The following is a 16,542-nucleotide window of genomic DNA, read 5'->3' as shown; positions in this document are numbered from 1 at the left end:
AGTAGTATTATCGATTTCCTCGTTTCTCTTTCAGTCACACGCGTAATGATCGAGTCATCCTCAGCTAAGGATGCGGATAGGAGGGGCGTGTGGTCAGCACACCGCTCTCCCGGTCGTTACGATGGTTTTCTTTGATCAGAACCGCTACTGTTCGGTAGAGTAGCTCCTCAATTGGCATCACGAGGCTAAGTGCACCTCGAAAAATGGCAACAGCACATGGTGGCTCAGATGGTCACCCATCCAAATGCCGGCCACGCCCGACAGCGCTTAACTTCGGTGATCTGACGGGAACCGGTGTATCCACTGCGGCAGGGCCGTTGACTATCGATATTGAATGATTGTCTATAAATATGTTCCTAAACAGTGCCAATCTTCTCTGACGTATTCCAATGATCATTACCCCAGCAATGAGACAGAATAATGGCATCAGAGTATTGGCTGACAACATAGTGTTTCATGAGAAATACATCACCAGTTTTTTAATTTGGATACATCGACACAATACAATTCCAACCGTATCACAGAGCTTCCAGCAAGCACACTATCAACTGTATAATTTACATTCGTGCAACAAACTCACACCTCCAGGCACAATTCAGAGCTATTCCAACTACAGGGAAAGATTCGGGGTTTAATCATAGTACTGTTCGTTTCTTCCCAACGCGGTCTCGGGAGTGGAACGACCATGATACCGAATCTCGTCTAGAGCAGAGCATATCCACATGGTAGTACGCCTATGGGTAGTATAGTTATTTATGTAGAAGCAAACCTAGTACCTACACGCTTATCTGATTATCGTGCATCGAGAGCCAATAAACTAACAAGTATAAGCGAGACCAAATCAATGCCGATGTTTCTTACATCAACTGCAATCATGTTTGTGCCTCTTACACCTCGATCCGAATTGTACTGCCGTAGTCTCCTGCTGATATGCTGATCAAAACTGCGGCTTCTCTCCTTCTACACTGTAACTTCTTAGTGGGTGGATTACACCCCCTTGCAAATCCACGTAAATGAATTTGAACCTGGCATATTATTTTGCCTTAGATCACCGACCTATCAGTCCCCAGTGTTTTGGTGCTTTCCTTACGATTCCAGCAAATGAATCTGACACCGACATATGCATAGTTTTTCAGTTCGCTCCAGATGCTAACTGCTAAGCATTTTACTGCGGTTTACGCATCCGACGACAGTGGACGGTATTTTTAGTCGTATTAATGTGCCATAGATTTAGTTACGTTCAGGTCAGCTACCACCACCAACACAGGTCTCCCCACCTGCTTGCAGACACCTCCATCACCTGCAAAACATCCTACATATAAAACAAATACCCTGCAAGCCGCTATACTCTACATGGTGAATTAAATTTACATCGACATCTCTATGCATATTTCCCAAGCCATCGTATGTTGCATAGCAGTGGGTACCCTGTAACACTACAAGTAATTCTTTTTTATTGCACTCGCATGGAAGAAACTACTGTCTATACGCCTCTGTATGAGCACCAGTATCTAGTATCTTATATTCGTGGGCCATACGTGAAATGCCTTCTGCAGTCTGCCTGAAATATCGTTTCTCTAAATTTTCTCAATAGTGTTCCTCGAAAAGGACATGACCTTCCCTTCAGGGATTCCCAATTGAGTTCTCGAAGCATTTGGCAACTGCTTTGGCAGGGTCCAATAGGAAAGCTTGTAAAGAACTGTATTCTGAGAGAAACCCAGGTCCATGGCTTCATACACATTTGGGATGGCTTGGGAAGCAGACAGATATTTTGTTACTGTTCAGCGGGTCAGCTTTTCCAGCATATCTTGAAAACACATCTCAAAAGGTTTCGGTTGGAGGCGAAACGTACTGTTCAACATCGTGATATTTTCTGCAGTGACATTTAAGCACCCAGTCCTTCTGAAAAGTCTGGGACAGCTTTTGCGAGCCTGGAATGATTAACAGCTGTCCAGCAGTGTGAGCGGTGGCTTGTTGGCTAGGCGTGGTAAGGTCGTTACGTGTGGGAGGATGTTCATGACCCAGGGGTGGTGGTGGCAGCTGTTTGCGTATGGCGGCAGCGGGGTGAGAGACAGAGGCATAGGTCTCAGCAGGATTAGTTTGGGAGCAGTAAACCAGAATTATAAATGACTTAGTTCCAGCAGCATTACAAGTCAACAGACAGACAGAACGTAATTAGTGTTGGATACCTTCAGCTGTCTGAGGGCAGTTACCACCCATTTTGGTATCGGAGGAAGTGACTACCTAGACTGTGGGAAGCCTGTAGAGGCGTCACAGAAGCGTCAGTACTGGTTACCTGGCGAGTGTAATCCGACTGCAAGAAAAAATTACTCACCATGCAAAAGCAACCTCATGATCAACTTAATCAATTAGTCAATCAGTTTGTTGTCAATGATCTGCCATCGGGCAGGTGGAAGCGAGGGCGGGAGTGCCATGGATATTTTTCGCGAGTTGGAGTGGTGATGAGGCATTTTTTTCGTTGCGGCGAGATCTTTTAACGAAATTGCGATCTACACAAGGAGAGACAGCCATTCGAATTTATGAAGCGATACGTAGTATTAACGTGAGATTTACAACTCCTCTGTGCTACTGTTTTGCTACCTTCATCGAAGAGGAGTAATTTGACTATCTTAAGAGAGGTCGAAAGTGATGAGGCAATGAGGCATTTTCTGACAGAAGTAGAGCATACTCTTAGCATTCCATCATGGGCACAAAATGAGTTTAATTGTCTAGTCCTGTGTTGCAGCCGGCCGAAGTGGCCGTGCGGTTAAAGGCGCTGCAGTCTGGAACCGCAAGACCGCTACGGTCGCAGGTTCGAATCCTGCCTCGGGCATGGATGTTTGTGATGTCCTTAGGTTAGTTAGGTTTAACTAGTTCTAAGTTCTAGGGGACTAATGACCTCAGCAGTTGAGTCCCATAGTGCTCAGAGCCATTTGAACCATTTTTGAACCTGTGTTGCAGGACGTAACTGATATTAAACTGATAAGAACAGACCTTTTTTACCAGAGGAGAGGATACTTACATGAAATATAGCCTATGACATACTGTTGTACAGGATTTTCACACTAAGCATCTACAAGTAATGATAATTTAAAGATGTGAAAACGCGTGTATGCATCGATTTCTTCTGTCTTCGAAAATAACGCTCATAAGAGGGAGGAATCTACATTTTGTGCGTGAAATTCGAGGAGTATGGATAACAACACCCCCGTCTCGGATTCGGTAAAGTGGATTGTCTAAACATGGGAGTGTATGTTGGGGTGGAAATGTAGTTAAAAGTTTACGTTCAAGCCGCACCTACTTGTCTCGCAATGTTCTAAAGGCCAGTGACATTAGTGGTCAAAAGGGCTAGGCCAACCAGTGGCCATAGGTTAGTTAGCCTGCCGTGACTGACCAGTTGCAATGAAAAGCTCGAGCCAGTCGGCTCTTCATGTACACAACACATTTGGTAGATGGTGTGGGACTAGACTAGAGATGATTGCCCAGTTTTTTCGTCTTCAGATGCCACTTTCATCTAAGCTAATGACCACTACGCTCAGAAAAAAATATAGTACGATGTTTGTCCCATGTTTCTTTTGGCTAGGATGTTACTTGCAACCCATTAATAAATACACCGCAAGTGTGTTTTGTTCCGAAGTGCTGTTGCTACACAACTCTTTTCTTCTTTATTGTATTTCAATGTCCCATCTGGGGCGGGCCGGCAGTATATACGCTGCTCTTCAGCCGAAAGACATGTATTATACAAAGGAAGACATTTGAAAGAACAGAAAGGAGAAAATATGGTGTACATATACATAAAAAGGTGGAACATTACGGAAGAGAACAGACAAAAAGGGGGTGACTGTAAAATGCAGATGAAAACCGTAAAAGGTTAGCGCACAGTAAACAAAACCACAAACTGGACTATAAAAGTATCAACGGATGGCATAGCACATAACAATCACTGACAAGAACACTATGTACAAGTCCAACACACAATCAAAATAACAGTTCGTGACGCACAGGAAAGCAGCATCAAACACAACACTGACCAAGCACACTGATGACGATCTACATCTACATCTACATTGATACTCCGCAAGTCACCCAACGGTGTGTGGCGGAGGGCACTTTACGTGCCACTGTCATTACCTCCCTTTCCTGTTCCAGTCGCGTATGGTTCGCGGGAAGAACGACTGTCTGAAAGCCTCCGTGCGCGCTCTAATCTCTCTAATTTTACATTCGTGATCTCCTCGGGAAGTATAAATAGGGGGAAGCAATATATTCGATACCTCATCCAGAAACGCACCCTCTCTAAACCTGGCGAGCAAGCTACACCGCGATGCAGAGCGCCTCTCTTGCAGAGTCTGCCACTTGAGTTTATTAAACATCTCCGTAACGCTATCACGATTACCAAATAACCCAGTGACGAAACGCGCCGCTCTTCTTTGGATCTTCTCTATCTCCTCCGTCAACCCGACCTGGTACGGATCCCACACTGATGAGCAATACTCAAGTATAGGTCGAACGAGTGTTTTGTAAGCCACCTCCTTTGTTGATGGACTACATTTTCTAAGCACTCTCCCAATGAATCTCAACCTGGTACCCGCCTTACCAACAATTAGTTTTATATGATCATTCCACTTCAAATCGTTCCGTACGCATACTCCCAGATATTTTACAGAAGTAACTGCTACCAGTGTTTGTTCCGCTATCATATAATCATACAATAAAGGATCCTTCTTTCTATGTATTCGCAATACATTACATTTGTCTATGTTAAGGGTCAGTTGCCACTCCCTGCACCAAGTGCCTATCCGCTGCAGATCTTCCTGTATTTCGCTACAATTTTCTAATGCAGCAACTTCTCTGTATACTACAGCATCATCCGCGAAAAGCCGCATGGAACTTCCGACACTATCTACTAAGTCATTTATATATATTGTGAAAAGCAATGGTCCCATAACACTCCCCTGTGGCACGCCAGAGGTTACTTTAACGTCTGTAGACGTCTCTCCATTGATAACAACATGCTGTGTTCTGTTTGCCAAAAACTCCTCAATCCAGCCACACAGCTGGTCTGATATTCCGTAGGCTCTTACTTTGCTTATCAGGCGACAGTGCGGAACTGTATCGAACGCCTTCCGGAAGTCAAGAAAAATAGCATCTACCTGGGAGCCTGTATCTAATATTTTCTGGGTCTCATGAACAAATAAGGCGAGTTGGGTCTCACACGATCGCTGTTTCCGGAATCCATGTTGATTCCTACATAGTAGATTCTGGGTTTCCAGAAATGACATGATACGTGAGCAAAAAACATGTTCTAAAATTCTACAAGAGATCGACGTAAGAGATATAGGTCTATAGTTTTGCGCATCTGCTCGACGACCCTTCTTGAAGACTGGGACTATCTGTGCTCTTTTCCAATCATTTGGAACCCTCCGTTCCTCTAGAGACTTGCGGTACACGGCTGTTAGAAGGGGGGCAAGTTCTTTCGCGTACTCTGTGTAGAATCGAATTGGTATCCCGTCAGGTCCAGTGGACTTTCCTCTATTGAGTGATTCCAGTTGCTTTTCTATTCCTTGGACACTTATTTCGATGTCAGCGAACGTAGGATCTGCCAGGGGCATGGATATATAACTCTTTTTTTCCTTTATTGTTATTTTAAAACCTTGTACAAAAGGTAGGCCGGCAGAGGCCTATCTATGCCGCTCTTCGGCCACAGAAAACCAGAGAACAGATAACATGTAGACAGATATACAGAAAATGTGAATATGAAAAAAACACGTGACACACATAACGATAATAGCGAAGACGTTCGAACCGAAGACACTGAATTGCATAAGCAAGTGCAACCGTACATGAAGGTAAAATGAGTAACTGTCGAACGGTGGAGGACACTGAAGAGACACAATTGTACTGGAACAGAGAAACACTGCACAGAAAACATTGACGATGATCTTTGACGCACTGCACATACTATTGCACGAAAAAAAGGGGGGTTGCCACAGGGAATAGGGGAGGGTAGGAGGGAGGTGGGGAGGATGCCAGTGGGAGAGAAGAAGTGGTGGAGAGGGGAGAGGGTAGGGTTGGGTGTGGAAGCCTGGAGGGGGGGGGGAGAAGAGGGAGAGAGGAGGGGGAAGGAAGTTAGGAGGGAGAGAAGGGAAAGAGGGAGCCCTGGTGGAAAAACACATGAGGAGGAAGGGGACGATCAAATCTGGTAGGAGGGGTAGATGGAGATGATGAGCAGATCATCCGGGAGGGGGAGTTGGTGGAAGCCACCTTGGACAACGGTATAGAGGGTGGTAAGACGAAGAGCGGGTGGGATGCAGGAGTACAGGCATGGCAGCGGATTGGGGTGGGAAAGGACAGGAGAGACAAGTGGGTGAGGGGATCAAGTTTACAGTCATGACCAGCAGCGGTGTTGTGTTTCATACATAGTGTAGTTATGATATCTTGAGTGGTGATGGGGGTGTTGAGTTCAGTGTGTGAAACATTGTCCAAGTACTGGAAGCCAGGAGCGAGTGGAGGGGCAGTGGTGTCAGTTCAATCATGGACATCAGGGAAGAGGGTGTAGTTGAACTGGGGATCATCACCTATGCTAAGGATATCGGAACAGTATGAAGCAAAATGGTTGGCCTTACTAAGGTTTATAGGATCCATATCTGCTCAAGGAAGAGGAGGTGGTGTGGGAAAGGAATTAAGTCATAGAGGAGCCATTTGGGGGATGGGAGGCTGACGTGATAGGCGAGGCGGAGCTCATGGCATTCCAGGATTTGAAGGGACTTGTAGTAGTTAGGAGGGGCAGAGATCCAGGTGGGATGGGCATAACAGAGGATGGGGCAGATGAGGGATTTATATATATGGAGGACCGGAGAGGAGTTCGAGCGGGTGGAGTCGGGAGTGTGCCTTGAGATGGGGGGTACAGGAAAGGCGACAGTCAAGGGTGACACCAAGGTACGACGGCCATAGATAGCGATATAAAAATCAAGGAGACAGAAGGAAGGGGTGATTTTGCCTACAATGATTGTCCGGGTTTTGGAAGGATTGACCTTGAGCAGCCACTGGTTGCACCAGGTGGTGAACTGGTCAAGATGGGATTGGAGAAGGTGCTGGGAGAATTGCAGGGTAGGGCGAGGGCAAGGAAGGCGGTGTCATCAGCATATTGGAGAAGGTGTATGTGGGGGGGGGGGGTGAAGGCGGCGTCATGTCTGCTTTATAAAGGAGGTAGAGAAGAGGGGAGAGGACAGAACCTTGGGACATACTGGTGGAGGGGTAGAAGGTGTAGGAATCTGTGTTATGGATGGTGGCATAGGAAGGACGTTGAGAAAGGCAGAAGCTGATCAGATGGACATAGTTAATAGGGAGGGCGAAGGTTTGGAGCATGAAGAGGAGACTGGAGTGCCATACACAGTCGTAGGCACGTTCAAGGTCGAGAGAGAGGAAGATGGCACAGCGAAAGGAATTTAGTTGTTCAGAGAGGAGGTGAGGGAGGTGAAGGAGAAGATCATCTGCAGAGAAGGATGGTAGAAAGCCACACTGGGTAGAAGGAAGGAGGCCGTGCAAGAGAAGGTGCTGGTGGATGTGTCTGGTGAGGATGTATTGCAGGACCTTGCTGAAGACCAAGGTGAGGCTGATGGGATGGTAGGAGGAGACAGTGTACGGTTTTTTGTCAGGTTTGAGGAACATCAGGAACTGGGAGGTTTTCCCCAGGTCTGGGTAGAAGCCGGTAGACAAGACCACATTATATAGTCTGGCCAGGGTGGTGAGGAAGGATGTGGGAGCTTCACAGAGGTGACGGTAGGTAACACGGTCGTGACTGGGAGTGGTGTTGTGTTTCATGCATTGTGTAGTTATGATATCTTGAGTGGTGATGGGGGTGTTGAGTTCAGTGTGTGAAACGTTGTCCAAGTACTGGAAGCCAGGAGCGAGTGGAGGGGCAGTGGTGTCAGTTCAGTCATGGACATCAGGGAAGATGGTGTAGTTGAACTGGGGATCATTACCGATGCTAAGGATATCGGAACAGTATGAAGCAAAATGGTTGGCCTTACTAAGGTTTATAGGATCCATATCTGCTCAAGGAAGAGGAGGTGGTGTGGGAAAGGAATTAAGTCATAGAGGAGCCATGTGGGGGATGGGAGGAAGACGTGATAGGCGAGATGGAGCTCATGGCATTCCAGGTTTTGAAGGGACTTGTAGTAGGTAGGAGGGTCAGAGATCCAGGTGGGATGGGCATAACAGAGGATGGGGCAGATGAGGGATTTATATGTATGGAGGACCGGAGAGGAGTTTGAGCGGGTGGAGTCGGGAGAGTGCCTTGAGAAGGGGGGTACAGGAAAGGCGACGGTCAAGGGTGACACCAAGGTACTTAAGTGTGGGGTTGAGGTTGATATAACGGCCATAGATAGCGGTATAAAAATCAAGGAGACAGAAGGAAGGGGTGATTTTGCCTACAATGATTGTCCGGGTTTTGGAAGGATTGATCTTAAGCAGCCACTGGTTGCACCAGGTGGTGAACTGGTCAAGATGGGATTGGAGAAGGTGCTGGGAGAATTGCAGGGTAGGGCGAGGGCAAGGAAGGCGGTGTCATCAGCATATTGGAGAAGGTGTATGTGGGGGGGGGGGGGTGAAGGCGGCGTCATGTCTGCTTTATAAAGGAGGTAGAGAAGAGGGGAGAGGACAGAACCTTGGGACATACTGGTGGAGGGGTAGAAGGTGTAGGAATCTGTGTTATGGATGGTGGCATAGGAAGGACGTTGAGAAAGGCAGAAGCTGATCAGATGGACATAGTTAATAGGGAGGGCGAAGGTTTGGAGCATGAAGAGGAGACTGGAGTGCCATACACAGTTGTAGGCACGTTCAAGGTCGAGAGAGAGGAAGATGGCACAGCGATGGGAATTTAGTTGTTCAGATAGGAGGTGAGGGAGGTGAAGGAGAAGATCATCTGCAGAGAAGGATGGTAGAAAGCCACACTGGGTAGAAGGAAGGAGGCCGTGCAAGAGAAGGTGCTGGTGGATGTGTCTGGTGAGGATGTACTGCAGGACCTTGCTGAAGACCAAGGTGAGGCTGATGGGATGGTAGGAGGAGACAGTGTACGGTTTTTTGTCAGGTTTGAGGAACATCAGGAACTGGGAGGTTTTCCCCAGGTCTGGGTAGAAGCCGGTAGACAAGACCACATTATACAGTCTGGCCAGGGTGGTGAGGAAGGATGTGGGAGCTTCACAGAGGTGACGGTAGGTAACACGGTCGTGACTGGGAGTGGTGTTGTGTTTCATGCATTGTGTAGTTATGATATCTTGAGTGGTGATGGGGGTGTTGAGTTCAGTGTGTGAAACGTTGTCCAAGTACTGGAAGCCAGGAGCGAGTGGAGGGGCAGTGGTGTCAGTTCAATCATGGACATCAGGGAAGATGGTGTAGTTGAACTGGGGATCATTACCGATGCTAAGGATGTCGGAACAGTATGAAGCAAAATGGTTGGCCTTACTAAGGTTTATAGGATCCATATCTGCTCAAGGAAGAGGAGGTGGTGTGGGAAAGGAATTAAGTCATAGAGGAGCCATGTGGGGGATGGGAGGAAGACGTGATAGGCGAGATGGAGCTCATGGCATTCCAGGTTTTGAAGGGACTTGTAGTAGGTAGGAGGGTCAGAGATCCAGGTGGGATGGGCATAACAGAGGATGGGGCAGATGAGGGATTTATATGTATGGAGGACCGGAGAGGAGTTTGAGCGGGTGGAGTCGGGAGTGTGCCTTGAGAAGGGGGGTACAGGAAAGGCGACGGTCAAGGGTGACACCAAGGTACTTGAGTGTGGGGTTGAGGTTGATATAACGGCCATAGATAGCGGTATAAAAATCAAGGAGACAGAAGGAAGGGGTGATTTTGCCTACAATGATTGTCTGGGTTTTGGAAGTATTGACCTTAAGCAGCCACCGGTTGCACCAGGTGGTGAACTGGTCAAGATGGGATTTGAGAAGGTGCTGGGAGAATTGCAGGGTAGGGCGAGAGCAAGGAAGGTGGTGTCATCAGCGTATTGGAGATGGTGTATGGGGGGGGGGGTGAAGGCGGCTTCATGTTTGCTGTATAAAGGAGGTAGAGAAGAGGGGAGAGGACAGAACCTTGGGACATACTGGTGGAGTGGTAGAAGGTGTAGGAATCTGTGTTATGGATGGTGGCATAGGAAGGACGTTGAGAAAGGCAGAAGCTGATCAGATGGACGTAGTTAATAGGGAGGGCGAAGGTTTGGAGCATGAAGAGGAGACTGGAGTGCCATACACAGTCGTAGGCGGGTTATGGAGCCCCTCAGGAAAATAGCGGGTAGGTCGGGGAAGAATGCCAGTGTGCACTCGGTGTGCTTGCCGGGGGGTCTCGTCCGTAATGTGGAGGAGGCCCTTCCGGCAGCTATTGAACGCACTGGGTGTGACCGGCTGCAGATAGTAGCACATGTCGGAACGAATGACGCCTGCCGCTTGGGTTCTGAGGCCATCCTTGGTTCCTTCCGGCGGCTGGCTGATTTGGTGAAGACAACCAGCATCGCACGCGGAGTGCAAGCTGAGCTTAATATCTGCAGCATAGTGCCCAGAGTCGATCGCGGTCCTCTGGTTTGGAGCCGTGTGGAGGGTCTAAACCAGAGGCTCAGACGACTCTGCGACTATAATGGTTGCAAATTCATCGACCTCCGTTATTGGGTGGAGAACTGTAGGGCCCCCCTAGACAGGTCAGGCGTGCACTACACACCGGAAGCAGCTACTAGGGTAGCAGAGTACGTGTGGCGTGCACACGGGGGTTTTTTAGGTTAGAGGGACCCCCCCTTGGGCGAAACGATAAAATACCTGACGGCTTACCAGAGAGGACATTATCATCGTTTATAAAGAATGTCCGTCCTCGGAGACCAAAAACAGGAAAAGTTAACGTAATATTGGTAAACTGCAGGAGTATCCAGGGCAAGGTTCCTGAATTAGTATCTCTTATTGAAGGAAATAGTGCGCATATAGTATTAGGAACGGAAAGTTGGTTAAAACCGGAAGTGAACAGTAACGAAATCCTAGACACAGAATGGAATATATACCGCAAGGATAGGATAAACGCCAATGGTGGAGGAGTATTTATAGCAGTAAAGAATTCAATAATATCCAGTGAAGTTATTAGCGAATGCGAATGTGAAATAATCTGGGTTAAGTTAAGTATCAAAGGTGGGTCAGATATGATAGTCGGATGCTTCTATAGACCACCTGCATCAGCAACCGTAGTAGTTGAGCGCCTCAGAGAAAACCTGCAGAACGTCGTGAAGAAGTTTCGTGATCATACTATTGTAATAGGGGGAGACTTCAATCTACCAGGTATAGAATGGGATAGTCACACAATCAGAACTGGAGCCAGGGACAGAGACTCTTGTGACATTATCCTGACTGCCTTGTCCGAGAATTACTTCGAGCAGATAGTTAGAGAACCAACTCGTGAAGCTAACGTTTTAGACCTCATAGCAACAAATAGACCGGAACTTTTCGACTCCGTGAATGTAGAAGAGGGTATCAGTGATCATAAGTCAGTGGTTGCATCAATGACTACAAGTGTAATAAGAAATGCCAAGAAAGGAAGGAAAATATATTTGCTTAACAAGAGTGATAGGGCACAAATCGCAGAATATCTGAGTGACCACCATCAAACGTTCATTTCTGAGGAAGAGGATGTGGAACATAAATGGAAAAAATTCAGAAACATCGTCCAGTACGCCTTAGATAAGTTCGTACCGACTAAGGTCCAAAGCGAGGGGAAAGATCCACCGTGGTATAACAATCATGTACGAAAGGTACTACGGAAACAAAGAAAGCTTCATCATAGGTTTAAGAGTAGTCGAATCATAGCTGATAAGGAAAAGCTGAACGAAGCGAAAAAGAGCGTAAAGAGAGCAATGAGAGAAGCATTCAACGAATTCGAACATAAAACATTGGCAAACAATCTAAACAAGAACCCTAAAAAGTTTTGGTCATATGTAAAATCGGTAAGCGGATCTAAATCCCCTATTCAGTCACTCGTTGACCACGATGGCACCGAAACAGAGGACGACCGAAGAAAGGCAGAAATACTGAATTCAGTGTTCCGAAACTGTTTCACTGCGGAAAATCGTAACACGGTCCCTGACTTCAGCCGTCGCACGGACGCCAAAATGGAAAATATTGAAATAAACGATATCGGAATTGAAAAACAACTGCTATCACTTAGTAGCGGAAAAGCATCCGGACCAGACGAGATACCCTTAAGATTCTACAGTGATTATGCTAAAGAACTTGCCCCCTTTCTATCAGCTATTTATCGTAGATCGCTGGAAGAACGTAAAGTACCTAGCGACTGGAAGAAAGCGCAGGTCGTTCCCATTTTCAAGAAAGGTCATAAATCAGATGCGAATAATTATAGGCCTATTTCGCTTACGTCAATCTGTTGTAGAATAATGGAACATGTTTTGTGTTCTCGTATTATGACGTTCTTAGATAATACAAATCTCCTTCATCATAACCAACATGGATTCCGCAAACAGAGATCATGTGAAACTCAGCTCGCCCTATTTGCCCAAGAAATTCACAGTGCCGTAGACACTGGCGAGCAGATTGATGCCGTATTCCTGGACTTCAGGAAGGCATTTGATACGGTTCCGCACTTACGTTTAGTGAAAAAAATACGAGCTTACGGAATATCGGACCAGGTTTGTGACTGGATTCAGGATTTCCTAGAAGAAAGAACACAACATGTCATTCTTAACGGTTCAAAATCTGCAGATGTAGAGGTAATTTCGGGAGTACCGCAGGGAAGCGTGATAGGACCTTTATTGTTTACAATATACATAAATGACTTAGTTGACAACATCGGTAGCTCCGTGAGGCTATTTGCAGATGACACGGTTGTCTACAAGAAAGTAGCAACATCAGAAGACTCGTACGTACTCCAGGAGGACCTGCAGAGGATTAATGCATGGTGCGACAGCTGGCAGCTTTCCCTAAACGTAGATAAATGTAATATAATGCGCATACATAGGGGCAGAAATCCATTCCAGTACGATTATGCCATAGGTGGTAAATCATTGGAAGCGGTAACGACCGTAAAATACTTAGGAGTTACTATCCGGAGCGATCTGAAGTGGAATGATCACATAAAACAAATAGTGGGAAAAGCAGGCGCCAGGTTGAGATTCATAGGAAGAATTCTAAGAAAATGTGACTCATCGACGAAAGAAGTAGCTTACAAAACGCTTGTTCGTCCGATTCTTGAGTATTGCTCATCAGTATGGGACCCTTACCAGGTTGGATTAATAGAAGAGATAGACATGATCCAGCGAAAAGCAGCGCGATTCGTCATAGGGACATTTAGTCAGCGCGAGAGCGTTACGGAGATGCTGAACAAGCTCCAGTGGCGGACACTTCAAGAAAGGCGTTACGCAATACGGAGAGGTTTATTATCGAAATTACGAGAGAGCACATTCCGGGAAGAGATGGGCAACATATTACTACCGCCCACATATATCTCGCGTAATGATCACAACGAAAAAATCCGAGAAATTAGAGCAAATACGGAGACTTACAAGCAGTCGTTCTTTCCACGCACAATTCGTGAATGGAACAGGGAAGGGGGGATCAGATAGTGGTACAATAAGTACCCTCCGCCACACACCGTAAGGTGGCTCGCGGAGTATAGATGTAGATGTAGGCACGTTCAAGGTCAAGAATGAGGAAGATGGCACAGCGATGGGAATTTAGGTGTTCAGAGAGGAGGTGAGGGAGGTGAAGGAGAAGATCATCTGTAGAGAAGGATGGTCGAAAGCCACACTGGGTAGAAGGAAGGAGGCCGTGCAAGAGAAGGTGCTGGTGGATGTGTCTGGTGAGGATGTATTGCAGGACCTTGCTGAAGACCAAGGTGAGGCTGATGGGATGGTAGGAGGATACAGTGTACGGTTTTTTGTCAGGTTTGAGGAACATCAGGAACTGGGAGGTTTTCCCCAGGTCTGGGTAGAGGCCGGTAGACAAGACCACATTATATAGTCTGGCCAGGGTGGTGAGGAAAGATGTGGGAGCATCACAGACGTGACGGTAGGTAACGCGGTCGTGACTGGGAGCGGTGTTGTGTTTCATGCATAGTGTAGCTATGATACCTTGAGTGGTGATTGGATGTTGAGTTCAGTGTGTGAAATGTTGTCCAAGTACTGGAAGCCAGGAGCGAGTGGAGGATTAGTGGTGTCAGTTCGATCATGGACATCAGGGAAGAGGGTGTAGTCGAACTGGGGATCATCAGGGATGCTAAGGATATCGGAACAGTATGAAGCAAAATGGTTGGCCTTACTAAGGTTATCAGGAAAGGGATGGTCATCATGAAGGAGAGGGTAGTGGGGGGATGGTTAAGACCCCGTAAGGCTGCGGAAGGCTGACCAGTACCTAGACAAGTTAATAGGTAGTGTATCATTGAGGCGGGTGCATGTGCGTCGCCTGTCCCAGCGTTTCTTGGCTGCATGCAAGTTTCATACGCATCTTTGAAGTTGCTGGTGGCGTTGCAGTGTGTCCCAGTCCAGAGTGTGGAGGAATGCACAGTAGAGACGGTGGGATTCATGAAGGAGGCGGATGGCCTGTGGGGGTAAGGGGGGTTGGTGTGGGTGGATGGTGGTGGTAGGGATGTGAGCCTCAATGGCCTTAGACAAGATTCTGCTGGAGAAAGGAGGCAGCACGGGTTATGTCATCGGGGTGGTGGTAGGCGATGGGGTGGCTATCGATCTGGGTAGTGAGGGTATCGGTCACCTTGGAGTGTGGTGAGGAACTGATGCAACAGCTGTAACCGGGCAGTGGGACGACTATGGATGTTGGGGTGGGTGGCAATCACGTAAGAGGAGAATGTATGGTCAATGTGGGAAAGGAAGTCGAAGGGAATAGAGGTAGAGGGATGGACATAGAGGTGGTGCAGGTAATGGTAAGGCTGGGGAAGAAGAGACTAAGGATCAGGTATTCCATGTGGTTGGGAAGGAGGGGTTGGAGCCGAACAGGGATCTGGCGGTGGTGGCCATAGGCTACCCCACCATGCACTTTCGGGACGGGATTATCGGAGTGGCAGAGGAGGTAGGGTGAAGTGTGTACGGTACGGTGGGGCTGGAAAAAGGTTTTGTGTAGGAATAAGGCATCCACATGGTGGGTTGTGAGGGTATGCATGTGGAGACTCTTGTTAATGGGAAGGGAGCGGATGTTGTTGAACAAGATATGGTGATGTCACCCCATTGTAGAAACTTAGACAAGGGTGTCAAGATGGGAGAAGGTAAAGTGGGCCTGGTTATGGGAGTAGGTGGTGAAAGTAGTAAGGTGGAAGACGGAGCAGGCTGTGAGGGAAATATTTTGGAGGGTATGGGGGCATTGGAATGGATCAAAATTTTGAAAGACGATGCTAATAAAACAAATGAGGCCTCGGTGGTGGTGGGGGTGGACAAAGGGAGATTCCAGGAGGGGTGGAGGCATCCAGAGGTCGCACAGGGTCAGTGAGCTCAGGAGTGGACGGGAGATCGGGCCTTGCACCTCTGGCAGTAGGTGGGGTGTGGTATGTTGCAACTGTTACAGGATGTGGGGGACTGGAGGTTGAGACATTGCTGCAGGATGTGTGCTTCCTTGGAGTGCGGGCAGACTGGGGCCTCATGGCACTCAGATGTTTAATGTGCGTTATGTTGCAAACACCCCTGGCAATTGACAGATTGGGGAGGGGAATGGGAGAGGTCAACCTTGTACCTGTGGTGGAACAGGAGGGCGCCCTCTTTGAGGAATAGGTCGATGGATGGTGTGTGTTCTGAGAAGACCCGCATGAGGCAGGTGGGGCGAGCAGGGTTATAGATGCAGTGGACGGCATTCAGGTCCAGGTAGGGATGCACCTGGAGCTCCGCCAACAACTCCTCCCCCGTGATCACAGGACTAAGCCAAGTGATCATGGCAGTGAGGGTCGGCAGACGATGTGGGGGTTGAGGTTGGTGGGACGAGGAATGTGGAGGAGCTGGGGCAAGGCAGGCATTGGGGCCAAAGTGGACAATAGGAATTTGGGAAAGGATGTCAGTATGGAGGGTGGAGGCAGAGGAGAAGGGGGGGCAGAAGTGGCTGGAGGTGAGACATCCATAGTGTCATGGAGGGGGGAGAAAGAGAAGGTGGGAGAGGCTGGGATTTTTTGGGAGCGGGTGTGGCAGTGGAGGAGCTCGGTCGTTTGTGGGTGAGGGAGACATGGGAGGGAGACTGAGGGACGGGATTTTTTGGGAGGTGGCAGGGGCTGCAGGAGCTGAAGTTGAAGAGGGGGGAAGGGGTTGGGAGGGAAAGGATCAGGGGTGATGGAGGAGGACGGCTGTGGGATAGCAGGAACAGGAGTGGTGCAGGGGACTGCTGTGGCTATGGTGAGGAGAGGTGGTATATACTGGGGGATTGGGCACACCAGGTAATGGTGGTGGCAGCTGCAGAGGGGGAGGTTTATGTAATGGTGGTGGTGGTGGTGGTGGTGGTGGTGGTGGTGGTGGAAAGAGAGAGAACAGATCAGAGTTTCTCTGCTTCCTGATGACTGGGTGTTGTG

At 47.9% G+C, this 16,542-nt stretch overlaps 1 pseudogene; it reads right to left on the bottom strand.

The window, feature by feature from the left end:
• Window positions 1-204: 204 nt before the first annotated feature.
• LOC126472109 (5S ribosomal RNA) lies at window positions 205-322 on the bottom strand (annotated as a pseudogene).
• Between the last annotated feature and the right edge of the window lie 16,220 nt (window positions 323-16,542).

The sequence above is a fragment of the Schistocerca serialis genome, chromosome 3 (assembly GCF_023864345.2).
Source record: "Schistocerca serialis cubense isolate TAMUIC-IGC-003099 chromosome 3, iqSchSeri2.2, whole genome shotgun sequence".
Taxonomy (NCBI): Eukaryota; Metazoa; Arthropoda; class Insecta; order Orthoptera; family Acrididae; genus Schistocerca; species Schistocerca serialis.
Note: the sequence above shows the minus strand (reverse complement) of the source record. Positions and strands in the feature narration are given on the sequence as shown.